This window comes from Falco rusticolus, chromosome 4 (assembly GCF_015220075.1).
Source record: "Falco rusticolus isolate bFalRus1 chromosome 4, bFalRus1.pri, whole genome shotgun sequence".
Lineage (NCBI taxonomy): Eukaryota > Metazoa > Chordata > Aves > Falconiformes > Falconidae > Falco > Falco rusticolus.
The window spans coordinates 89,866,418-89,892,380 of NC_051190.1; the positions used below are offsets into that span (position 1 = coordinate 89,866,418).

At 41.1% G+C, this 25,963-nt stretch overlaps 1 long non-coding RNA gene across 1 annotated transcript; it reads left to right on the forward strand.

Annotated features, from left to right (window-relative positions):
• The first annotated feature begins 245 nt into the window (after positions 1 to 245).
• LOC119145820 lies at positions 246 to 25,739 on the forward strand. The gene is made up of 3 exons (XR_005103542.1): positions 246 to 579; positions 3,376 to 3,513; positions 25,682 to 25,739. It is a non-coding gene; the product is annotated as an uncharacterized LOC119145820 (long non-coding RNA).
• The last annotated feature ends 224 nt before the right edge of the window (positions 25,740 to 25,963 follow it).

Here is a 25,963-nt window from a genome sequence, read left to right on the forward strand (position 1 = left end):
CTGGTGGCTTTTGTATTTTCTTCTAAGATATTGGTGATCTACATATATAAACCAGTGTTCTGGTTTGGTGCATTTAGAGCTTCTATTTAATTTCACAAATGGGGGATAAGACATGGGACTTCCCTTATTTATGACTTTACAAATGAGTAATCAGAAGATACCTAATTATGTTTGAAATTAAGTTGAAAAAAAAAAAAACCAAACCCAACACTGCTTATCCTTTCTTTCCAGTATCACACAACTGCTTTGTCTACACCGCTCCAGGCACTCAGGGATAGGGACATCTCCCTTGCTGCTGTGGTTTTTTGTTTGGTTTTTTTTTCCCCATGGAATTTGTCAGCATGATGTTCTTTGGCAAAGATGGATTCCCAAACTGTTTTGGAGAACCTTGTTCTTCTGGCACTTTCTATTTTATGTTACCTCTGTAGGGTTCCATGGTCTCCTGAGGACAGCCAGCATTGCTTTTCTGTGCAGCGCTCAGCCTGTTCTCTGCTCCAACAGTAAGATTACCAAACAAGGAACGTTGCGATTGATGTCAGGCAGTACAAAGTACTGGCATTGTATATGAGAAATCAATAGGTAAGTTAAGCAGTTAATACATTTGTGTGTCTAATTTAGCTTCTACGGTTTTGTCAGAAAAAGGTTGTGTTTCAAACTGTTCCCCTCACCTGGTGATGCCTTCAGCAGACTTAAAAGCAGTCTGCTGAATTCTTCTGGAGCTTGTCTGAAAACTTTCACAACCCCGTTCCTAGTTCCTGAAAACTGAATGTAGGCTTGGTTGCAACAAAAATAAATCTAGAAAACACAAACATCAGTTGTTCTAAATAACTTTGGAGGAGACTTCGAAAAAAATACCCTAAAATCTTTTTTTGTTAAAGTGGTGCGAGGAAAGGGTTTACAATGACAGAGCATGTAGTTGCAATGACATTTTTTATTTCAGGTTATCATGCAAGCAAAACAGCACAGGTCACCTGTTACCTAATCAACCTGGTAAAGTAAGCAAGAGTTAGATTGGATTCTTGACCTGCAGGCTGTGGTTACAGTTTTTCTGCAAGCTGTGGTTTTAGGAACTGCTCTGCCATCCAGCTTGCTGCGGGCACTGTCTATGTGTTCTTTTATGGTGAAATCAGCTCTGTAGGTACATGTGGCTGTTGCTTTTCCATCAAGTTTTAATGTTGCAGTTCATTCTGGAGTAAAAACAGAGAAAGTGAATGTAGAACTACTACTTCGAGTGACAGAACTGCTTGGAATTCTGGCTTTGGAGCTTTGCAAATTGTTTCCTATGAACACCATGGAAATTAAGATTGTTCCTACATTCTATCACACCCCTCCTCAAGCCTTCGTTGTTCAGAAAGTCCTTCTGTCCATTTAAAAGATCCTTACTTATAATGTCTTATATTAACATTTCTTTAAAAAAATCACAAAGAAAAACCAATTCCCCCAAACCAAACCAACCAAATAAAATAAAAAACAGGCAAAAGAATTAACAACATCTGATAATGAAGCTGTGTCCCTTTATCCATTAATGAGGCTGAGTGCACGATAAAGCAGCTCACTGTGGTAATAAGAAACATGGAGACACAGGGCACAGAAGTTTACACTGCAGTGTAGGTACCAAAATCCAGGGGCTAGAGAAGCAAGTAGCATGAGTGCTTGATAGTATTTTTTTTTTTTTTCTGAGGTTCATCACCTCCATTTACTGAAGTATTTGAGGTCTTAACACTGCCCTGGTGCTAACAGTAGTGAAGGTGATGGAATTATGGAATTTCTTGAGCTTATTGTAAACTGCCATAGCATTTCCTTGCATTGGTGGTAGTAATGCTGACTAATTTAAGACATTGCTCCATTTTCTGAAATCACACTGGACGTAGTATTATGATTTCCAGTTTCCCTAGCACAGACATAGTCCTAAATACAGTCAGTAAGTGGGAGAATCGAAGCAAAAACATTTCAAAGGAAATGTTTACAAGGTGAAACACTCTCAAAAGATGAGGCAGCTGATGTGAACATGAGTGAATGAATATGGAAGGTTAAGTCGATGTCAGATTGTCCTGCTAGCCAGACTAGAATCATGGCAAAATTGGCAAAGGTGGGGGAAAAGTAATTTTTTGGCATATCCTCTTCCATGCTGTGTGCCCTGCTGTGAGCTCTGGAGAAGTACTGATAGCTCTAAGGGACAACGAGTAGAGCCTTTGAATGTGGCACTGTTCAAAATGAGATCTTTGGGTGAGGTATCGCACAACCTCCTTGCAGGTGAGAGCTCCTTATAGACGGATGATATGACAGACCCTCTGCTGCTTTGCAGGCACTGAATTTCTGACGACTCTTCAGGTTTTTCTTCTGTAGGGGTTAATTTGGCCCATCTTTATGGAGATGAGGTTTACCAGAGTGAAATGTCACTGAGGCAGACCACAGGCCTTCATAACAATTAAACTCTACCATATAAATCTGGTTTGGTTTTGATTTTTGTTTGTTTGTTGTTTTGGTTGGTTGTTTGTTTTTTTTTTTTCCTACAACAAGAATGCACATTATAAGACAGCATTAATTAAATCCACAAGAAAAACCTCTTTCATGGAGAGGGGGGGTGCGACCCCCTTACTTCACATACAGCTGGAAAGTCATTTATCCATAATAACACTGTTCATCTTAAGGAGTCTCAACTTCCTTTCCATTACTAGCCATTTATTTATGTTTTTGGAAGGAGGAGAGGAGCAGAAGATGGCTAGATCTCTGTCATGTCAGAGAGCCTACCAGACACAGACTATAAGGAAAAGAAATATTTTTTACATTATGCCTCATGAGTGCAGGAAAGGTAGGGGCACTGGAGTAACAAAATTAGGATAGCAATAACATGGACAATCAAAGACAAAATGAGTCTTACCAGATATTTCAGTGATTGACTCCTGAGTTGGTTCAGTGCTTGGCTCCACACTCGGCTTAAGGGTGGGTTCAGTACTTGGCTCCCCGCTCATCTCCCAAGTGGCCTGTTCACCTTCTTGCACGCCAGTGTTCCCAGCTTGTTCTGTGCCTTCCTCCTTGTAGCGGTCTCTGCTGTAGTCCAGGGGGAGCTCTGTGCTTGGTTCCACGCTGGGGTCTCTGCTTTGCTCTGCTCTTGTTACCTCAGGCACAGGGATATCTACAAATAAAATGAAAGGAATTTACGTCGATGAGGAGGATGGTTTGAAAAGCCAAGTTACTTACAGGGCTATCTAACATGTTCATAGCTGCTTTTATAGATTAGAGAGACCAAGCAGGAGTTTGAGGAGAGGGAAAAATAAATCTGGGAACAAGTGCACTCTGGAATGTGAATCTCATTTCAAATTGACAAAGACTGATTTGCCAATACATTTTTGACTCACCTCCTGCCTTTACCAGATCGAACAGAATCAGAGCCAGCAGTGCTGAAAGGATCGTCATCTTTTCCAGCATGGTTATCTAAATGCAACGTTAAGCACAAGCGTTTAGAGTGAAACTTGAAGTACGTATTGGACAGAAAGCCCCGGGTATTTAAAGGTAAGCTCATATCTCTGTGCGCTTTGGCATCTTCTCGAAAATAACAGGTTGCAAAAAGCAACTTCCAAATTACATTCTCAAAATGAATTTAGGACCCATCAGGGTTTGTAATCAGTCAGTTCCTGCCCTTGCTACAGGGTGAGATAACCTTTACTGCAAGCAGTAAAGGACATTGAGGGCAGAGAGGTGGGGCAGTGGTGGCCCCAGACTGCAGGAGCACCAACAGTGGTGTCACTGCGTGCCTCTGGCAATGCTGGTTTCTCAAAGCAATTGATCCTGTTAGTTTTGAATGAGAATCTTCAAAAATCCTTTGATGTGACACTTGACAAACTGAATGTGCCTCATGGTAACAGGTGAAGGGTGAGGTGGGACAAGAAAATGTGCAGCTGGCTTCTTTTTTTTAAGGAAGTAATAACAACGTGAAAGAACTGTCATGTTTTGGTCAAGGCTGGATGAGCATTTCATTGTGAAACCTTCCTTTTTCCTTGTTGAATACTTGTGTGTTTGTGCATGTGTGTATCTAGCCTGTCATATCTCAGCCCCAAAGTGATGCATTTTAGAGGTTCGGACAAGTCTCCAGAGAGGAGCCAGCTCCTTTGGTGTAGCCAGCAAGGCACAATCATTGTTCCAGGAGCATTTCTGATGCAGAAAAGATGCTCTGTTTGCATGGATGCAGGTCCCCATGACCTTCCCCATTACTGCTAACCAGGGAGGTGGGTCATGGCAAGACCCTGGGAAATTGTGGCAAGTGTAACAAGGTTAATTATGCTTCAGGGTCTGCCAGGGGAGTGGTGGACCTCAGGGCTGTGTGTTCAACTCTGTGATGCAGATAGAGAACTGTGAGCCTGATTCTGCATATTACATTTGTATGAGTGAGTGGTGTAATTGCTATAACTAGCAATTCTGCAGTAATTAGCAGAATTAGGTTCATGTCAAATCAACATAAAGGAATTTAGAATCTGGCTCTCTAAGATTATTTTTTCCCCTCCCATTTCCCTGATTTCACTTGTTTAATATTGCATCAACTTAGTTTTTCAGCACAGTGTTTCTTTCAAGTTGCTTCTACCTCTAGGGTTTGCCTGAGGCATTATTCCTCTAATCAAGCTTTTTATGGTGCAACAGAAGGATTTCATTTTTTTCTTCAAGTGAAAAAGAAAAACTGATGCCCATGAACACCTACAGATGCTGCAGTAAATTTCTCCTGTGTTATTTGTTTCAATTGAAGGTTGATATGTAGCATTTTCTTTTTTTTCAAATGTGAATGGAAGACTTTGTCGCTGAGTCACCTGTAAGAGGTAACAGCATGATGCAAGGGTCAGAAATCTGCTGATAACTATTTGCAATGAGCAAGATTCCTCAGTTAGAGACCAAGAACTCTTGTTTTTCATTCTTGAAAATATTTTTCTAATGCACAGTTGTTCTCATGAGGTAGCGGTGGGCCTGCTGTTTGTGAAGAAAGAGCAAACAAATTTCAGTTACTCTACTGAAACAGATATTTTCTATATTCTAAAATACTCTACTGAAATAACTGAAATTTCAGTTATTGCTGTGCAAGGAGAGAGAAATTGTCATGTTACTCATGTTTCTAAAGTATTTATCTTCCCTTCTCACAGGGCTCACTGAGCAAAGTTGCCCATCTCGCTCTTCCCAAATCTCTTCTGCTCCTTTCATTGTTCCAGTTTCTAACAACTTGGAAGCATAATTGAATTTAAGCATTTTAAGGCAGCATTGCAGGTTAGTTGTTTGTCTGGAGACAAAGTTAGATTCACTGGTTTTTCACTGTTGCCGGTTGTATTGTTAAGAATTGTTAAGGAGCAATCTCAAATAGTAATCAGGGGATACATTTTGAGTAGGAGTTCTTACTGTTTGTTTTTTTGGTGTTTTGGTGGGTTTATTTTGGAGGGTGTTGGTGGGTTTTTTTAGTTTGTTTTTTGGTGGTTGGTTTTTTTTTTTAGAATTAGTACAGAGTCTGTTACTATTCAGTATCTTCAGTGACCTGAAATTAAATACAGTTAACATTGCTGAAAGAATCAACAAATTAGATGAGAATCCTGAAGAATAAATAATGGTGAGAACAGAGGTGTGTTACAGGTTTATTGCATTTAGTGACAATTTTTTCAATCAGCCCCAGCCATCAAGGCAAGTTACATGTACAGGATAAAGGAATAAAAGCTGTACTTAAGCAATGGAGGCTACGTCTTCGAAAACAATCTTTCTTGAACTGTTTCTTTCCCCAAATGCCTGAACATGGCCCTCAGTCCAAATATTAATTACAGAGTATAACCAAGTCAGAGAGGGTAAAGAAAAAAAAACTATAAATGTTTATTGCTGGAAAAAATTCCTCCCTATGAAGGAAGAAATCCTTTCAGATGCCCAATCTATTTATTTTATCAAAAAGAAAGATACAGGAGTGACTTATGGTTTGCAGTTTCATGGGGAGGGGGAAAAAATAAAAGTGCTAGATCCTAAAGCAGTCATTAATGGAATGGACAGAAGCATAACCAGCGACTGTGGCTTGATGCCAAAACAAAATTAATGATTTAGGTACTAATCACTAGACTTACTGTGAGGGAACTGAGTGGTATTTAAAAACCTGATGGATTTAAAAAGAAACCTAAGCATGATTATCCAGCAATTCCTCTTAGCCTTGTGGTCACTTGGGTCTCAGTTGTCCAGATTATGTATTGATACTGGACTCAGGGAGAAACAAACATGACTTTACAACTATGGAGATGGATCACCGCCTTCCTCTGTGCGGTGGTAGATGTTTGGTCTCACTTAACATGCAGAAGGTTACAGCGTACCAGGCACGTTTGTATAAACTGTTTGTATGCTATGCTCGGCTCACTCGTGTGCAGAAGATGGAAAGCTGTGCAAATATCCACAGAGCATCTTTAGTCAGAAAAATAAAAGTGAACTCTGAATTAACTTAAATTTACTGAGATTTGAAGGATACCTGATAGAAACCTGATACTGACTGAAACTGTTTGCTCTTCCCTGGAGTAGGATCAGTTGTGATGATACTGTTTTAGACCATCTCTGTGGAGGGACAACTTCACTCCTTCTCTGTACCCATTCAGTCCAGGCGCCTTGATTGACATGGAGACTGGCACCTGGAACTCTAGTAGGTGTGAAACAAGCAATTCTTCCTTACAATTCTGTGCCTGTGCAATGGCTGGAAGTCAACACTTACTTTGCTTTTTAACGATCCAGTGCAAGTGTTCCAAAGGTATGCAGTGCAGGCAGGCACCGTGCTGAGAGGTTTTGACAGCAAGTAATGGTAACTGAAGCAGGTTGTGATACGTAGCCTCCCTTCCCCCTCATCTCCAAATTGGGAAATGTAGTGCAGGGTATTTATTAAAAGCATTTTCATGTACTAAAAGTATTGTGAATAAATGATACTAAAATATTTTTTTTAGAAATCTACTGCTTTCCTCAGCTGATGTTTTTTTATATTTTTTTTTCACCTGGAAGCAAGCTGGGGCCATCATATAAAACTCTGTGGAGCTAGGTTCAGAATAAGGGACATTGTCAGATGGTGGAAAAACTAGTTGTCAGAAGTTTATGCAGGCTCAAGAGAACACTGCCTATAAAAGTAAAACTGATGGTAACTAAATACACGGAAGCAACATCCAGCCCAAGAGATCCTCAGATGAAAAATAGGATCATAGGGTAATTCAACTTGGAAGGGATTTCAGGATGTCTCTAGTCTAATATCCTGCTGGAAGGAGGGTCACCTAGCTCATACCAGTTTACTCTGAGCTTTATTCAGTTTGGTTTCAAAACCCTCCAAGGACAGAGCCCGCACAACCTCTCTAGGCAACCTCCAATGCTTGACCATCCTCATGGTGAAAAAATGTTCTCTTATATTCAGTGTGAACTTACCTTGTTTTGATTTACACCTGTTGTCTTTCATCCTCTCATTGAGTACCACTGTCAAGCCTGGCTTTTGCTAACCCTCATAAATAGCTGGGAAGTGAGAGAATATTAGTTGGAGGGACATATTACATGTATTTACATGCATATAATATAAATACTTCTGAATTCTTACTTTTCTCTGGGCATCAGCTTATGGCCACCTTTGCAAACAGGGCTAGGTGGATCGTTGGTTGGGCTGGGTTATGCTGAATGTATTGACTAGGATCCTTTGTTGGGCTAGTATAGGAGAGAAAGATGTTGATCCTAATTTGAGTATTTGAAACAGCTTCAGAACACTTAAAAACAAATGTAGCTGGTTATTTTCATCACTGTTTCAAAAATAAGCAAATTCTTCTACTGTTGTGTTGTTGGTTTTGGGTTTTTTTTAAGGTGTTGCAGGAGGCAGAATAATTTTTAGTTCTGCAATCTTATTAAAGGAGGTCATTTGGGAAACAGCTTAATTTACAGGAGTAGGCTCAGTGCTGAAGACCTGTGAGATTAGATTGCACAACAGAAGACAGAAACTACTGTTTTAAAAACAAGCACTTTTTTTTTTTTTTTAGCAAGGACCAGATTTTCTGGAAAGGTGAAGGATGCTAAATTCTTTCCTTGTGAGCTGAGAATTGTAAGTGCCCTAGGGCATCTTGTGTCAGATATAACTATTTATGTTTTGGGAAAAGGATCTGTGATAGCGTCCCTTCAGGTACTTTATTTGTATTTTACAAAGAGTTTTTTGCCTTTTAATGGAGATCAGTTTGGGAGAAAAGGAAAGTCAAAGATTCTGTTTCTTCCAAGTCAAATTCCAAAGGAAGAAGTGGACTGTACTTAGTGCTTAATGTTCCAACAAGCTTCTGGAGCTGATTTGTTGTTGTTTTTTGTCAAGAAGGCAAATCTTGGCCTTTTCTGGAGAATCTAGGAAAAAAATATAAAGTCAGGATCTTTTGCATATACATAAGAGTAGGCTGAGTTACATATCAGAAGCTCTAAATATAACTGAAATAATGTTTTGTGATTCAGGCCAGACTTTCAGCACTACTTGGTACCCAGCTACCTTTTTTCCCTAGAAGTCCAATGTAATTTACAAAGATGAATAAGTTTTTATCACTTTGCAGCTGGGGATACTGGAGCACAGACAAGGCTACAAGACTGAATGAATGGTACCCTGATGCTTCTCAGGGATATCTCAAAATAAATTTTTTATCTCCATTTTTCCAGAGATTTTTTTTTGGGGGGGGGCGGGCGGGGGAGAGAGGTTGGAGCCATGGAGAGGAGGTGAAGGAAGTCATGAAAGAGAAAGATGTTATGGAAAGTTAAGGTACCTGTGGTAGATCAGAAGGAACTGGTGCTTTGAGCGTGTGTTCTTTGTAGGCCATGTCTACAGTTCAATGTAGTTCAACTCAAGAATGGTAAAGTTGAACCAGGTCCAGCTGTCCTCATTTGAGCCCTGCACAAAGTTGTGCTCCACTTTTATCACAGGGAGGGTAAAGAAGGCATGCAGTAAGCTGTTATTGGACAGTTTGCCCACAGAGAGCCTTTTTTTCTAGCTGTCATTAGTGAGGTGTTTGGGAAGACCCAAATCCTATGTTTGTTTCTGATCATTGTAGGTGTTATTTGGGTTGTCTGATTCTATCACATAGCATTAAGTGCTTTTGGAATCCCGTTATATTTTTTACTTTCTTAAAATCTGGTGATGGTGATTTCCATGAGATAATGATGGAAAAATGGATGAAGTGATTGAGAAATTAACCCATGATGCATGGTCAATAGCAAGGCGGAGAGTTGATCTTTACAGAAGATCTGTCAGAAGTCATGTCTTTTATGTGTCTTCATTTCTAAAGACATTTCAGAGCTGGCTTTGGTGTTTGACTGGCTAAATCAGCCCCGAGGTCTGCTGTGTAAAGAGAATATCCAACTGCTCAAGTAAGGCAGCTTTAAGCCACTTCAATGTGTAGAAGAGGATGATCTGGTTCTGTTTTAATGAAATGGTCATCTCCTAGGAGCGTTTCATGCAACTTCCAAAGAGAATCGTGTGCTCTCTATTTAATAACCTGCTGCTGTATCACCTTGTCATTAGGTAATGTAACCTAATGTAACATTATTGGATGAATGTAATGAAAAGCCTGTAGATAAGGCAGCTCCTCTAAAGCCATAAAGACAGGGAAGATGGTTTATACCTTGCCTTTTCTGCTCAGTCTTTCAGTTTATAAGGACGTGGTAGGGTGGGAGCATATGAAGCTGTGTAGCCCTTGATTCCTCTGTAGAAAGCTTCCACATTACTTAAGAACTTCACTTTGACTTCCTGTTAATTGTACTAGCTCTAGGAGTGAAGAAAAGTAAAAGCCTGAGCACATGATTCTTTACTTTTCCTGCCCTTTATTGGGGGTTACTCTAATTTTGATGATGTAAATTTGGATTCTTACATCTGAACTGATATAAAAATCTTTACAGAAGCTCCTATTTAATTTTGAGAGGTGCAATTTGTACAATTTAAATCAGATTGGCTTGCGATTTCCCTGGATTGAACCTGGGTAAAATAATAAAAGATCTTTCAACCAGCTTAACTAACAAAACAGAGATACCACCCAAAAAAAAAGTCTTGATTCCCTCTCCCCTTGTGCCCTGTGCTTTCTTTCTTGCTACCAATGGGGCTTAATTGCCTCCTGGGGAGCTGGTTCTGCTGATGCGGCAGAAAACTTTCTTTTCTTGCTACATGGAAGAATTAAACCACCTCAGTAGAGGTCAGATGAGCACTGGAGCTGATGTAGGGAAGCAGTGGGAGCACATGGCATCATGTCAGTGGCAGTGAGCTGCTCGGCCATCTCAGCTGACCTCATCGAGTTGCTCTGTAACTCACTGGAAAGGCATAAACTGAAATGGTGGGTTGTAGTTACTCTTTTCTTTGTCTGTGTAATGCCAAATTGACAGTAATTAGTCCAAATGGAGCTGATGGTAGCGGTTTTAGGCCAGATGCAGTAAAGCTGTCTCAGCAAAGCCCTGTGCAGATTCTGGCACTAGTGGGTTACGCAGCACCAACACAAGCTGTGGATTGCAGGGTTACAGCTCAGAAGCACGTTCAGGGCTTCCCCTGAAACCTCATTGTTTTAGTGGAAACTCTCATGTCACCCCAGCCTTGTCCTTGGTTGCTGAGAGTGCTAAGGGCTGGCATTTGAGAGCAGGCAGGAAAGTATGAGCCAGCAAAGCAGATGTGCAGTTTGCAATGATATCCTGCTGGGGAAAGACAGACAAATAAGATTAAGTAATGCCTCAGTTTGGTAGAGTATTTAGTAGCAGATGCAGGCTTGGGTATTTTTCCTGTTTTTATCAACATGATAATTTCCACGATCTATTTTGTATTCTTGTTCCATGTCCTTTCATGTCCCAACAACGTCACATCCTTTTGGCCTTTCCTTTCTGTGTCTGTTTCTCCTGTCACTGTTTTGTAGATGCATGTTTGTCACCGTTTCATGTCAGCTTTAGTCTCCCTTTCATGGAGAGTCATCTGAAGGAGGTCAAGAGGGAAGGAGCTCACCTGAACTTTGCCAGGATGGAGTAGATAGAAGTATTTTCTTATCTGTAAAACTTCAGACTCTCCTCTTTCTGCCAGAAGGCAAAAATGCTTACTCAGAGATAATGTGACCCTACTCACCTGTTGAGATCTTTGGCTTACCCAGCTGCATATTTGACCCTGTAATGTCATGGCTTCCCACTGCCTTTGGGAGTTTCTCTGAAAGCAAGTACTTTGTGTAGGGAAGGACCTATGGAACAACAAGTGCCATAGCGGCACAGATACCAGAGTTTGCCTGCTCTGTAAAGGGTTTTCACTGTAGTATCTAATTCCAGCAGGTTCTGAGAAAATGAAAGTGCTTAGCAGAGGCACCTCAGCTCTTCTGCAGGAGCCATGGAGAACACATCATCTCAGCTGAATGTGGAAGATGCAATGCAAAATGATTTTATTTTTTTCTTCTTTCAATTTTTCAAAATATTTCAAGGTTCTGTAGCTCTCAATATTTTTTAAGCTTTTGTGTGACACACGAACTGCTGGCAATACTAATACAGCAAAGCAACATTGCCTGCAAGAATATCACTTTTGCTCATGAGAGGAACAAACAGAAATGTTGCTCAGAAATACACTGTATGCTTTAAAAATGGTTTGTGAGTAGCATAATAAAGTCATAGATTTCATGTACAGGAGGATCTTTCTTGTACCACGGAAGCACGGTCTATTATGAATTGCTTTCCCTCTTTTAGGAATCAGTATTGATGAAGCTAGTGGAAGCTGTCTTATCAACTTCAATAAGAGCAGCCACGAGGAGTGCCAGAGCTCATATTTTCTGCCTGTTTTTAATCTTATGTGAGCAAAGAAGTCATCTTCCTCCCCTTCTAGAATGTTCCTATTGTGGTAAATATCAGACCAATAAATTAGGTTCACGCAGCATTTTTGGTTCTCTGTGAATACCTTTTTGGTATGTGCCTTTGCTCAAGCTTCGTAACTTCATTGTTGGTGTCACTCTTGACAAGTTTTCCATATCAGCAGCCCTTGAGCACAGCAGCTGTTGGCTCAAGCAAGAGCTTTCTTTAGCATCTTGGATATTCTCTTAGATGTGGGCTTGCATACCCATGAGTCCTGCTCAGCTTGCAGTCATGATATGTGCTGTTTATCTTTGTGAATGCAGGACTGGATGGGTAGGAAGGGTGTCTCAGCAGTCAGAGGGGTAGCTTGCACATATTCAACATGTGTTTTAATCCATAGTGAGTCCACTGGAAGAACAGGGTTGCTTTAAACTTTTGCCACTAAACAGCACATGAGTGAGAGACCTCATCAGGATGTTCTTGTAAGGTGCAGGCCATCCATCTTGAAATCACTGCCCGATTTCTACTGCATTTCGAGAAAGATTTTTTTATTTGGGGAGAGGAGGGATATTTTAGTAAAGAAGTCAATGATCATCTCTTTTGGGATGTTTACCAAAAAGGCTGTGCTAAGGCAATAATAGGTTCTGTACAATGTTGAGATCTATGTTTCACTCTGGCTTTGGTCTGCATAGTCATAAGGTTTTCAAAGGTATTGCTGTTGCTTGTTCCTGCCTGAAATGTATGGATTGGTTGTGCCAGTCTTGATTCTTTAAATACTTTGGTTACTAGTTGCCTGCCATCAGTAGAGAGGTGGGTTGTAGAGCTCATAAATTTCACTCCCTCTTCTCAGACTTCCCTTTGGGATTGAGATGTTTTAAAGTTTTTATGGAGCCAGTTGAGTTTTTTGGGTGGAATAGTTTTCTGCTGGAAAATATTAATTTGCCAGCACTGAAACATTCAACATTGCTGTGTTACTGTGTCAAAACATTTAATAGACACCAAAGAGGGAGGCAGGGCAGCCTGCGTGGTTTCCTGCCTATCTGCGCCCTGTTGGCTTCCGGGGAAAGCATTTATGCCTGAGCACTGGGGTGCCCCACTGCTGACTTACAGCCTCCCTAGGCGAGCTCCCTCAGTTCCTGATTGTCCTGGTAAATCATGGGACTGAAGAGCCTGTCTTGTGAGAAGGGACTAGAAGATGTTGGCTTGTTCAGCCTAACAAATTCAAGGCAGGAGGTGACGTGTTTTGCCGCTTGTGAACACATCAGGAGGGTAAACACTGTAGCTGAAGAGCTGTTTTAGGTGCTGGCACAGGGACAAAAAGCTTTATGTACATTTAGAGTGGAAAAGAGAGAAGGAGGATAATTTTGTGAAGAGCCTTTAGAGGGGAATAGTGAACCATAAGAACAAATGTTTAAGATGAGACATGATAGGTATATGAAAGGGATTATGTGATCTGATGGGGATAACTGGGGGTGGGATGCAGTGATCCAAAATACCTCTTCTGACCTCCCCTCCCTGAGACAGAGCAAACTGGGCAAAAATGAATATTTCAGAATTTTTTCCTCTTGTAATTTTTACTACTTACATCCTGTCTTCAGATGATTTCACTTTCTCCTTGTTCTGCCCAGAGAGGAAGCGAAACGGAGTTTTCACAGAGGCAGGATTACATTTTACAGCCTGATCACTCCAGTGACATTGAGAAGGGTCTGTCTCTCTGGAGGGCCTTCTTGTTCTCTGTTGTTTGGTTATATTACTTTCCATAGTTAACAGTGTGAGGCCAGGAATGGAAATAATGGACAGGTTTGCACCACGGTGCAGCCTCTAGGTGGTACATACTCCTAGGTAATGTATATTCTTCCACATCTCAGCTTTCTTTAGGCTCTTAGAATTTGATATCGAAGCTTCTCTTATACCTGTATTTCCACCTGCAGTTATGCATTTACTTTTTAAATCCAACATAAATTGGCAATGCTGCAAATAAGCTCTCCAGCATACCCCTAGGCCTGACTTCTTGTTCCCACCCTCTGACTTTTGCCTACGTGACATTTGTCTGACTATGCATTCAGGCAAGCCAGGGGAACTATTTTGCTGAAAAAGGACTCCAGACTGAAAGGCTGATTTCTGCTGGGTTTGTTTCCTGCCCTGGCTCACTGTGCAGTTGTGTGAATGCCCAAAGGGAAAGGATAGTACTGACTGTAGGAAGGCACAGGTGTGGAGGATGGACTACACTTCAGGAGCAACCTGGCTTTATCTCGTGACATTAAAAGTGACTGCGTTGCAATAAAGATTGAGGCACACAAAGCAGAATGGATGCCAGAGAAGGAGGCAGAGCTTGCCTTTCCCTTTTCAACAGCAGAGCTATTTGTAATGCAAGATTCTGACTCCCACTGGGGAGACAGGAAATTCTGGTCCTACACAGCTTTACTTAGTAGGTAAAGCTGTTGCGATTTGTGGCTAACCAGGTTAGCAGAACAATTGTGATTTCTGTTGAGAAAAAGCATTAAGGGACTATATTAAGGAAGAGAGATTCTTTGACTTAATTAAAGTAGGTGTCATGGTCGGCTGGGAGAGCTGTGGTTCTTTTCCTGGGACTAGAAATTGAGCCCCTGTAATGCAACGTTTGTTTAATGCAGGTGTAAGTACTTTATAAGAAAATCCTGATGGATTCTGCTGTTTATGTGATACTGAAAGAGTTAAGAGGAAACTCTTGATCTCTGCTCAGCCTAGCAGCATCCAGTTCAAAAGATAAAAGCACCCCTCAGCATGAACCGGCTGCAAAATGTATTTGAAAATAAATTCTTTAATGCCATTTGTCATTATGAATTTATTTTCAAATACATTTTGCAGTTTGTTCATGCTGAGAGGTCCTTTTATCTTTGTAACTTCCAGACTGTGGGGCTGAACAGAATAGGTAGCTTTCCTTTTAAATAAAGTGGAAAGTATTGGAGCAAGATTATATCTGTCACAGATTATAATATTTATATGTATTTCTCAGCAAACCCAAATGCTCCAGGGACTCAGATTCGCATGAGGTCTCAGAGTCTTGGATTTTGTGTCTGGGTATGTGATTGCTTTAATGAAAGACAGTGCTGTTTGCATTTGCTCTACCGACACTCCGTTACACTTGGTCACATGTACATAAAAGAGAGTCTAAAGCTGTTTATAAGGACGATACTTCAGCTAACATGGTGAGTCAATGTGTCATCACTCAGCCCTGACACTTAGGTTCAAACTTGGCAGTCCTAGCTACATCTGTTATGATTTGTTAGCAACCTTTTGATTAGGAAGTACCATAGCTAGCTGTAGCTTACATTCAGATGTGGAGTGCAGTTTGTGTGTTTCTCTGGCTTCTACCATTTTTTGTAAAGCATCAACTATTTTACATGCTTAAAATCCTGTGAATCCTATCTTCTGGAAAATCATGAATCCCTCTTTTCTTTCTCAGAGGTACCAGGGGAAATGTAAAAGTCCAGACATTTTCAACAAATTTATAGAACAAATGAATATTGAAGCAAAAATTGTGCCTACTGTTGGTTTCTGGAAGGTCCCAGCCTAGCAGCTTTGCCTACTTCACTGACATTGGTGGAAGATCTGGAGTCCCCCATGAAGTCAGTTTTGTCATGTAAATGTTTAATTGCTAAACTCTTAGATTATTTTTTTTTCCTTGCAGCTCTACAGGAAGACTTTTTTCTCTATGCTTCGATGCTATTCCAGTTTTACTGCATCTTTCCTAACATGGCTAAAGGGGAATTTGTTACATAATTTGCCACAATTATGCTCAAACAAAATTCTTGGATCTTGAGAAATTCATTGGGAAATATCCCTGAATGTGAAGAAAACAAAGGGGAGTAAGGGCTTCAGGATCTGACTTCTTGGCAGGTCCTGATTAATTGTTAATGGCACCAGTCTTTTAACAGAAATGGACACTTAAGTCAGGCAAACAGGACAGTACAGGCACTATTAATTCTTGTCTATGAACAAATGCTTTAGAAATGTCACTTTCTCTACAAAGTCGTATTGTGGGAATTATGACACCATCACTTCAATCTTTTTTATATTACATTAAAAAAGCTATGGTTTTTTTTCTCTGAAAATTTATTAACCAAAAATAAGGTTATTCCAGCATTTCTCACTGAAGTCCACTGTATACACACAACAATCAAACAAGGATTTTTTTTTTTCTTCTTATTTTTGATACTGTGCTGACCTCTAGAGAGTCTAAGCTTGGTAACCATTTGGGAAGTAGAATTGAAACTGGATGTAGGACTTCTTGGGGGTTTTTAATCAGTTCAAACAGTTTGCATTCTAGTAGAGTTCTAACAGCCCTATTTTAAATCTCTATAACATATAGTATGAAATAATCCTACATTATTGTTTTCATGAAATATATCCCAAGCACTTTAGGCACTGTAATGGAACTCAAGGTTAGGTCTGACAGCAGGTTTGTAAGCAGATGCAACAAGATGCTCCCAAAAGGGGATGGATGGTCCTGCTTCCCCCATTTCCCATCATCACAGGCATGTTTCTACCCTTGCCTTAGTGCAAGACTGTGTGATCCGCTATTGAAACTGCTCAGGGAACTAAAAGAAGACAGCCAGTGCCAGTGAGACGGTGGGAGCACACAGGCAGGACAGGGACTATGTGCTGAAAGGGGCAGCAGCCAGCCATGAAGTTGCTGTAGCTGCACTGTCAAATTGCACGCTCCATCAAGCAAATATGAGTGAGGGTTAGGTTTTGGGATAAGACTGTTTTCTTGCTCTTACTGGTTTGCATTCAACACCATAGACATGCTGCTTGGGTAGAATTGCCCTTTACAAACAGCTGCTCTAGACCCATGCAGATCAGAAGCCTTGTATCTGGGAAACACAGTTTTTAGGGGCTTTCTGGAGGCAATTTCTGTAATGAATACCTAAAAAAAGAGAAGGTTCAGGTGATTACCTGGGCCACTTGTAGTTCTCTGATTTGCAAGCATCTGATTTATTCAAAGCAGTGGAAACTTTCTCTCCTTCCCCTTTCAGGCTTATTAAAAACTATTTTTACTGTGGATTTTTTGGCCTCCGTTTCATTCCCTGCTTGGATTTCCAGAAGGTGCCCAGATCCCAGCCTTTACCTTTGCTGTCACTGTCCTTTTGAAAGGCTATCTGATGGTTATGTGGGCAGAACTAAGTCACCTGATTCTTTTCTCAAGTCAGAGATCCACCAGTATGTCTTTTGACTTCATCTGCTGGAGGTCCAGGGAAATGAACTGAGAGCAATTGGCTGAGAGTTTGGAGAAGAAATTTGAATCCGAACTGGGAAAAGTATCAAAGAAAAGAGTATGGATTAGCAAAAAAAAAAAAAAAAAAAAAGTCATGCACTCCCAGAAAGCTGATCTGTGTCCCCATCTTAGAAAGGACTGAGACAGGGACAGGTTGGAGGTAACCCTGTGGGGAAGCTGAACTGTATGGTGGGAGACCCCGGGTAGGAGGTCTGTGAACTCTTGAATTAACACCCAGGGCAGAACCCAGAATTTCTATCTTTGACTTTTGGAAATGGCTGAGAAACTCACATTCTCATCCTCCTGTAGCACTAGCAGGAGGTTTTCTTACTGCTTCTCTCTCCCTTGGGTAGCACAAGTGAGAGTGGCTTGTGCGGCACCTGAATTTTGTGCTCTTATAGGCGCTGGTATGGTGCCACATAAAGAAGCTTTGGTATTTTTGGTTTGTTCATTTTGTAGGAAACTTATAAAGAAAAAACTCTGTTCATAAAACATTAATATGTTTGTAAAGTCAAAAGTTATGAGATGTCAGAATTTATCCTTGCAACTTCACTTTGACTCCTGATTGTAATGCTATCATTTAAATTACATTATACAGGTTATTTTTACTGCAGGATATTGAGCTCATTTATTACCTGATGGCAAGGGGGTGAGTGAATAACAATTTTGTTGTTTGCAACTTGTATGAAATCTGTAGGAACATGAAGGAGACAAAGATTTGGTGTCATAACTATGCAGCCACATCTGTCTCAAACTAAGGTTCTTTCCTTATGTCTGCCAAAGGTACCTTTGAGGGCTGACCTGCAGAAATGCACAGAAATGACCTCCAATGCACAGAAAGCATGTTTAACAAAGTGCTTGAATTGAAAGAAGTCTGTGCTTTGTATCCAGTACTTACAATTCTGGATCTCTGTGATAACTTGTACATTTTCAATACCTCCCTATTTCTCAGCTGTGGAACTGAGAGATGAACACACATGTTGCAAGTATTTTAGGGAATTTCATGATGTGCTGGAGGACTCCCACAAGGGAGCGATGAGTACTGTTGGAAAGCCTGTTAGGATTCATTAATCCCATGCTTAATCAGCAGTGGGAAGGGTGTGCTTTTAATGCCACAAACTGAATAATAGTGGTAAAGCCAAATAGCCATTCTCTATTTCAACAGTATGTCATGGGCTTTGGGTGAAGCAGAAGACTTATGTTGTGTAGTTGCATGGCTCAGAGGACCTGTATAAACATCACACAGGAAAATCATAGATCTGCCACTTCCTAAAGATGGAGTGGTTGACTATACAATGTCCGTAGTGATATTTGAATGTAATTTTATGTGTATGCTAGACATAATGATAGAAGTCCAGATGTATGACGGATGTCCAGAAGCATTCCTGCAAGCTGGTTTTAAAGCTGAAAGGCACAAAATACAGAGATGATGAAGAAAAATGGAAGTTGGAGAGGTTTTCTGCTTTGTTTTTCACTGTACCAGGTACTGTTGAAGTGACTTCCTCATTTCACCCGTTGGGAAGAAATCTTTCTATTGAAATGAGTAGCTAACTGCTTAGGGGGAAATTAAAGAGGTGGTAAAGAGTGAATATCTCTGTTCTAAGTGCTATGTCATACTCTTACCTCAAAATGTGATTCTGCGAGGTAACTGGGAATATTGGAACATAGCTCAGAGAAGATGCCTGGCCTGAGTGTCCTAAAGGGCTTTAAGCAGGGTGGCAGAAAGCAGCAGAGTGGCTAGGAACAGTTTCAGGGACTGAGTCTCAAGATTTTATGTGGCTAGTAGAATTGGTGCAGGCCACCTTAAGGGAATTAAGGGTGACTACAGGCAATTAATATTCTGGTGAACCTTCTGCATTTCACACCTTGCCTAGCAAATTGTGCTTTCTCTCCATTAGAATGGGAATTAAAGTGTAGCACCATCAGCCTTGCCACCAGGCAAGGGTGGAAAACAGTAAGTCCAATCTTATTAGCTACTATAAAGCATGCTGAAGTCCCTGGCTGAACTTGTTCTTAATGTATAGAAATATAAGCAAAGGGCAGTTCAGCAGGGGAAACTTCTCATACCCACTGAGGGAGGCTAGGCACCTTTCCTAGGATCAGGTCTGGTACTGAATGCTGGATTCATCTGTACTAATACATCAACTGTAAGAGAGACCATGCATTTTTTTGGAAACTAGTTCCATTGCTGCAAGCAGCAGAAGAGTTTTGCAAAGCCAAGATCACAGCAGGGATGAAAGAGTTAGCCCTCATCTCCAGAATTAAGAGTTACTCCTCTGAGGGAAACAAAAGCACATTTCCGTGTTCTACCCTGCTATTGAGATTTCTGCCCAGTGCTTTCTAATGCTGGTGTCTGAAATGGAAAATGCAGTTGTCTCCAAAATGTACTGGTTTGTGACTCGATATTTCTCCTGTGCCTGGGTTTTGTCTATGGACTGAATGCGCATTCTTTGTTTCAAGTTTCTAAAATGGTGAGCTGAAGAATGTCTCTTAAATATCTTAACAATTCTCACTGCGTCTTTGTGTCCCTTTATTTCCCCCCTCCTGGAGATCATACAGTAGCCCACGGTTTTTTGTCTTTCATTTTGTTGTGTGAGTTCCGTGTTGGTTGAGGTCCAATGAAAGGTGGTGAGGAAAGTCAGGTTGATGCTGACCTACTACTCCCTCAGTCATAAAGGAATCTGTTAGCTAAAGCCATTCCTATTCTCATGACACCTTACAACATGTGGATACCTGAACTAGCGAGGATGGTACGTGTAGTACATGGCTATAGGACTACTGATTTTCTGTGTTCAGAGATTGTAACTCAGACCTTAAAAAATCCCAAGATGTAATAAAATGCTTTTTGCCTTGTTTTTAATTTTGGTTGGGTTTGTTTTTTTTCTTTTAGTTTTAGGGATGGCTGCTCTCAGGGTTACACTCAAGCCTCATATACGCTTTCTAACATGCAGCTGTTCTGCTGGCTGCTTACTGCTTCCACCTCCCTCCCCATTTGCTTCCTGTATCACCATTAAATTTGCCTTCTGTTTCCCAGTGTCCTGATATCCCTGCACTCTACCATTTTGAAGGATCAGGGTTGTTCCCACCAGTTTCTGTGTTACTCCTATGTCCTAGGTTTGCTGCCGGACTATAGAACAGTAGCCCCATTTCTGGCTGTAGGATTGCAGTAGAGTGAGAGACAGTTTTACTTCATCTTGCAAATAACTTGAAGCAGCTCCTTTAGCTCCTGTGGCATCAGTACCTGTTTTGAGTAAAAAAAAAAAAAAGCTACAGATTAGCTACTATTTTGTCATATTTTATAAAATAGATTAGAAAAAAAAAATTCCCAAATCCCTACCTTTGTTACAAAGATGAAGCAATAACATTGCTGTGATGCTCTGGGGCCACGACAGCCCTTGTGCTGCGGATGCAGATGGTGGTAGATGGTATTTGATGGTTTGGCCCATGTCTTTTGGTGATGCTGGGTATATAGGGCATAAAAGACAGTATTCCTAGTTCTCTGGCTTTCTGTTTTCCTAGTGCCCTGCTCTACCCTGCTGAGGTAAATGAGGAAAGAGCAGAAAGGGGTCTCTAAGCAACAGAGAGGATGTAGCCACAGACCAGTGGAGACCAGGAGACAATGTTGGTGATGACTGCGGGAGTGGAGGAGAGAAGCATGGGAAATTAGGAACTATTGGCAAAGTTTGTTGTAGGAGGGTACAACAGAAGAAATGAAGACGGAATTGTTACAAGGATGGTACGGGAAAAAGTGAGAGCCCACCCAGGGGCAGGGGTGGGGATGGACATCACCACTAATAGCCATAGAGAACTAGGAGGATTTGTGAAGAGATGTGGAAGGAGTAACAACCTCTCCCTGGCACATGTTCTCATAGCTAATGGGAACCTTGTAAGGAATAAGGGACAACTCAACAGCTCTTCTTGCAGCTAAAAGGGCCTTTTTGCCAGCCTGAAGTTTTTTGCCAGCAAAACCCCACACTGTATTCTTGAATGATGCTTCTCTGGGTGTGACAGAATGGAACTCCTGTGTTTCTCTCAGGAATAGTGATGATAAACCCCCCTGCTAATCTAATGGATATGGTGTAGGATTTTCCCATGTCAGTGCCTTGTCCTTTTCTGGGGAAGGGCAGGAGGAAAGCAGCACAATAGCTTCCCAGAGAGGTGATGTGGAATGCATGTTATTTTTGGGAACCTCATTTCTTGTCAGAAACTCAGCTTGGTCAGAAGTTGGAGATACCAGCAGAGAGGACTACTGAATTTTAAGAATTGCCTTGATTCCTGTTGTGAGGTGTGTATTACCAGGCATTGTCAGCAAACTGGCTGACCTGAAATACAGATGGAGGCAGATGTCCTGAAAGAAAAAGATGAAGAATGTCCTCTCCAATTTTATCTGTGGGAGAGTTAAACACGTGACTGATGCCCATTAATTTGTTTTATTGGTTTTAATAAGATTATTTTTTTTTATATTGTGTGTTACAGAGCTTGTCAAATAGTTAATGTTGTCATTGCTCTGGAGGGAGCCAACTTTAGGGTCTGTGCATCCCAGGCAGATACTCTTACACACAGGAGGACTGCAGCACAAAGCCCTGGTGAAAGTTGGTAGTATTGTGCAACTCTGCTCCAAGGAAAGATAAACACAAAGCCTCACTAAAGATAAATTAGGGTGCACTGGAAGAGACTAAAACCTTTGCTTGCTTTCTCAGAAACAATCTGTTGTAACACAACCAAGTTATGAGTCTGAAAATGAGCTTATTTCTTTATTTGCAACACTGTAGGAAGAAAACTGTGGGGCTTTTTATATGTTTGTTTAATTATTCTCTCAGAATCAAGAGCTGTGTTGTTACATTGCTGGTCAAATTTGCTGTCATCTTTCTCCTGGCAAAGCTAAGTAATAGGAATACAACACAACTTTTCTCCTTCACATTATTATGACAATAGCAATAAAAACCCATACAACGCCCCCCCCCAAAAAAAAAAAACAAACAACAAACCAACAAAAAACCACAAACCCTACAGGGCAATTTTCCCCAGACTTATAGTTGTTCAGTTCAGCAGAAAGGGAAAAAACCAGCCAGCAACACCTTTATTAAGAGTGATGACATAAATTAGATGTTAGGAACTCGGCTTAAAGTTCTTGCCTGTATTTTTTCATAGTGCTGGAAATTGTGGGGACCTCTTACCCCAAGCATCATTTTCTACATACGCTTGAAGTAGCTGTGTTCTGGTGGATGCTTTTTTATGACCCCTTCTGTGAGTGTGGCCTCAGTTTAAGGGCTGTAGCTCTGTGCAGAGCACTGAGCTTGTTCCCAAGAAGCCCACACTTTGCTCCTGCCTTTCCATCCAGTTCACTGCTTGGCATTAAGCAGCTCACGTTCCTTCTGTTTTTCTTCATAACCTTTACACATCTCATCTCTTTGAATGACAAACCTGTTGGGGCTGGCACTCTTTCCTTCAACGTAGCTGCAGAGCACTTAGGGCAGGAGGCATTTGGCATCAGATGGGGCTTTTTGAGTTGGTGGTTCCCAAACTGAGGTCTGAGGGGCTTGCAGATTGGTCTGGGAGCTCACTGTAAATGGCCTGTGGATCTTGTAGACCCCAAATGCTGGCAGAGCTGATTGCTGTTTGCTTACTCTGCAGGAAAAAAGTGCCAGGGAATAGCTGGTCTAGGTGAATAGTGTCTTGTGGGCAGTAGCAACATTAGATGGCAAAGGCCTGCCACCTCTCTGGAAGAACAGTATATGATTCTCTGACAAAGGATTACATAGCTTTTGTCACATCCTTGTTGCTAAATTTACTTCAAATAGGATAATGATTCTGTTTAAATAAAACACACAATTGCACTCATTCTCTAAAATCAGAGATGTGACTCTTTCTCAGGCCACAAAGCAGTATGTATTATTATTGCTATTATTTCATTTCCAGCAAAACTCAGAGTTTTGCTTGCATTCCTACCCTATTCTGAAATAATGAATTCCCCTCTGGCCACAGTAACAGTCTGTAGCATGGTCTTATAGATGTATTTGCACTGGGGTTTTAAACACTGGCTGTACTAAAGGAAAATCTTCACTGAAGCAAGTTTCTGCCTGAAAAGGTTGTTCTCTTTAAGAAATGTAAATTACTCAAAGCTGCAGTTTCAGTTTCCAGCAGTCCCACCTGCCATTCAGGAAGTGTCTGTTTTTAGAAGGAATTCCTATGGGGGAGGAAATTCCCCACAGATTAGGGAGGATTTTTCGTGTAAGACTATTTTGATTTGTATAAGGGACTAAAAGGCTATTTTTCATGTCACTGGAGAACTTCCAGCCAAATAGATATTTTTCTTTTTGAGCTGCTTAGCTTGAAGGTATTCTTGTCCAGAAGTAGAGTTCCCAGGAACTGTAACTACTAAGGCTATTTCTTAGTGATACAGTTCTCCAAAACTTGCGTTTAGATCTTGTGCCTGGGACATCTATTAATTTCAATATGCAAATTAAAAACACAAACCTCAGCGGCAGCTCCCACTATCTCAGGCAGGTCTGTGGGGCAGGTGCAGTTGGATGCACTGCCCAAAGCCCAGAGCCCCTCAGTTTATGCGGCAGAGGGACTGCTGGGCTGCGAGAGCACATGGAGGCTCTCTCCTTGATCGGTTCTCTAGCTGAAAACACCTTTCAGTTGCATTGGAAAAAATAAACTGGTTTGGACTTTGGGAAATCAAAATCCAGAAGAGGGAGCCCTCCATCAAAATAAGGCTCTTATGCTGGATGGTGACCAAGATTCACAGAAGTTTCCACTTTTCTCTTCCACCTGCTTATAAATCACTCGGTGGAATTTCTTGCCTGTCTGCCTATTCTTTAAAGACTAACAGCTCACAGTTTCTAGCTTTAAACAATATCATTCAATAGCTGTGACATGCATGTGTGAGATTTTTTTAAAACTCTGGCTGGACAGATCAGATACGGAACTCAGTTGCTATAAAAGAAGGGCTTCCATTGTCCAGCAAAGAAAAACATCCTTTTGTCTCATGCTCAGTATATCATACAGCAAGTCCTGATTTTCACTCACAGCTAAAGCTTCTTATGCTTTAAGGAAGCCTGCAGCTATCAACCTTGTTACTGCTTGGCTGAAGTCAGTGAAGTTTGCTGTTGTCTTTGATGGGACAAGGAGCAGGCTCTTCAGCATAACAGACTATGTTTATACAGGAAATTCCCTCAGATCCACATGATGAGTAATTAGCTCTGAATAAGACTAATCTGTAGTGTGTCGAAGCCACATGACATTTGTGGACACCGTGTATGCTATGTGTAATAGCTCACTTTTCAACCTACCCCTAACAGCCCCAAGTATCCACAAGTGCAGATTGCCCTATTTGCATTGATTTCCAGCTGCTGAGATTTTGCCTTCTGTATTCTATGTATACTTGGCCGATACTCATTTGCAGATCTGTAGAGCTTGCTGCCTATCACCCTGGGTGTATTTGGCATGTTTAGAGTAGATTTGGAGTCCACCCTTCTGGTAACAAACTAAGAACCCTCTGTCACTTATGTTTTTACCACACACACCCCCCTCCCTCCCTGAGATATCAAGGATAATCTGCCTTAGGGTTGCTTGTTCACTTGAGAGGGGTCTCAGGGTTTGGGTATGAGTTTCGTATGCCTTCTGCCCTTTTACTTAGCTAAAGTAACTTCTCATTAGAAGAAAAAAAAATCATCACTTAAAACTAAGGCAAATAGGTCTTCAGTTTCTCATCTAAAGAAAAGACAGGTCTTTTCTGTCCTTTCTGACCCTCTCCATTGCCTCCCATAGGCCAGGGCAAAATCTAGACTTCAAAATCCCTTTATATTTTTAAACATCTAGGTATAATTGAGAGTGGTCTCAGGGATTGTATAATTCTCCCACTTTAGTCTAGTGCTCCTCTAGATTCATCTCCAGTGTGACTCAAAGGCATGAATTTGGCTTAGGAACTAAATCCCTTCAGCTTCCTTGAACGCTACTGAGAGGTGACAGTGACGCTGCCTGATAGGACAGGATTTGAGAAAGCAGCACCAAAAAATGGGTTGTATTAGGCAGGAGCAAAAAAGATCCATGACTCTGGGTTTAGTGGCTGAACTCCGTGTTAAGGAGACCCTGGGTGACTTTGCCTTCCCCCCCCCTTCTTCATTTTCCTCTTTTCCTTTTCTGTTTTCTCTTCTGCTCCATCCCACCCCTCCCCACCACCCCCTTCTTTTTCCTCTTTTCTTTTTCTCTCTTCTCTTTCTTTTCTTTACGGGTTTGAACAAAACATTCAGCTTTTTGTATATCTTCCCAGGGCTGTTACTCTACTTATCTGGACTATGTCCTCATCTTAATTTGTCCCTTGATGTACAGTTGAATTAATACAGCTTAACATTGAATAGCCACTCTAGTCATAACTGTAAAGTGAATTTATTGAGATAATATACATTATATGGAAAAGTCTAATTAAAAAAGTTTAGGTTTTTGGAAATTAAGCTTTCAATATATTTTTTATCCTGTGTAACCATGTGAGGTGAATGTTAGCTGCCAGTGTTTTATGCTTACACACAGTGACTTTTATGTGCTGTCTTAAAGAAGACAGTAATGTAAACATATTTAGAGTACAGCATGTGTGTGTTTCCTTGAGCTTTAGAAAAATGCTTGTGTTTTACTCCTCAGCTGTGTTCTGTGATCATCCATTTCAGAAAATTTTCAGAGTATATTTTGGGGATGGCAGGTGCTGTGGCTAATTGGGTAAGTTATGGCCATCCTGAGGTCTGTACATTATTGGTGGGAAGGCGGTAGTGGACAGGTTACTTCCCTTACTGTCCCCCTGCCAAAACACAAGGTTAGACAAGTCAAACTGCCTTCCCCTTGGGCCTGAGTGCTGGAAGGTGAGATCAGGCTGTCAGATTTCTTTCTGCTGGAAGGTGAAAGTGCGTTGGTAAATTAGGTACCTTC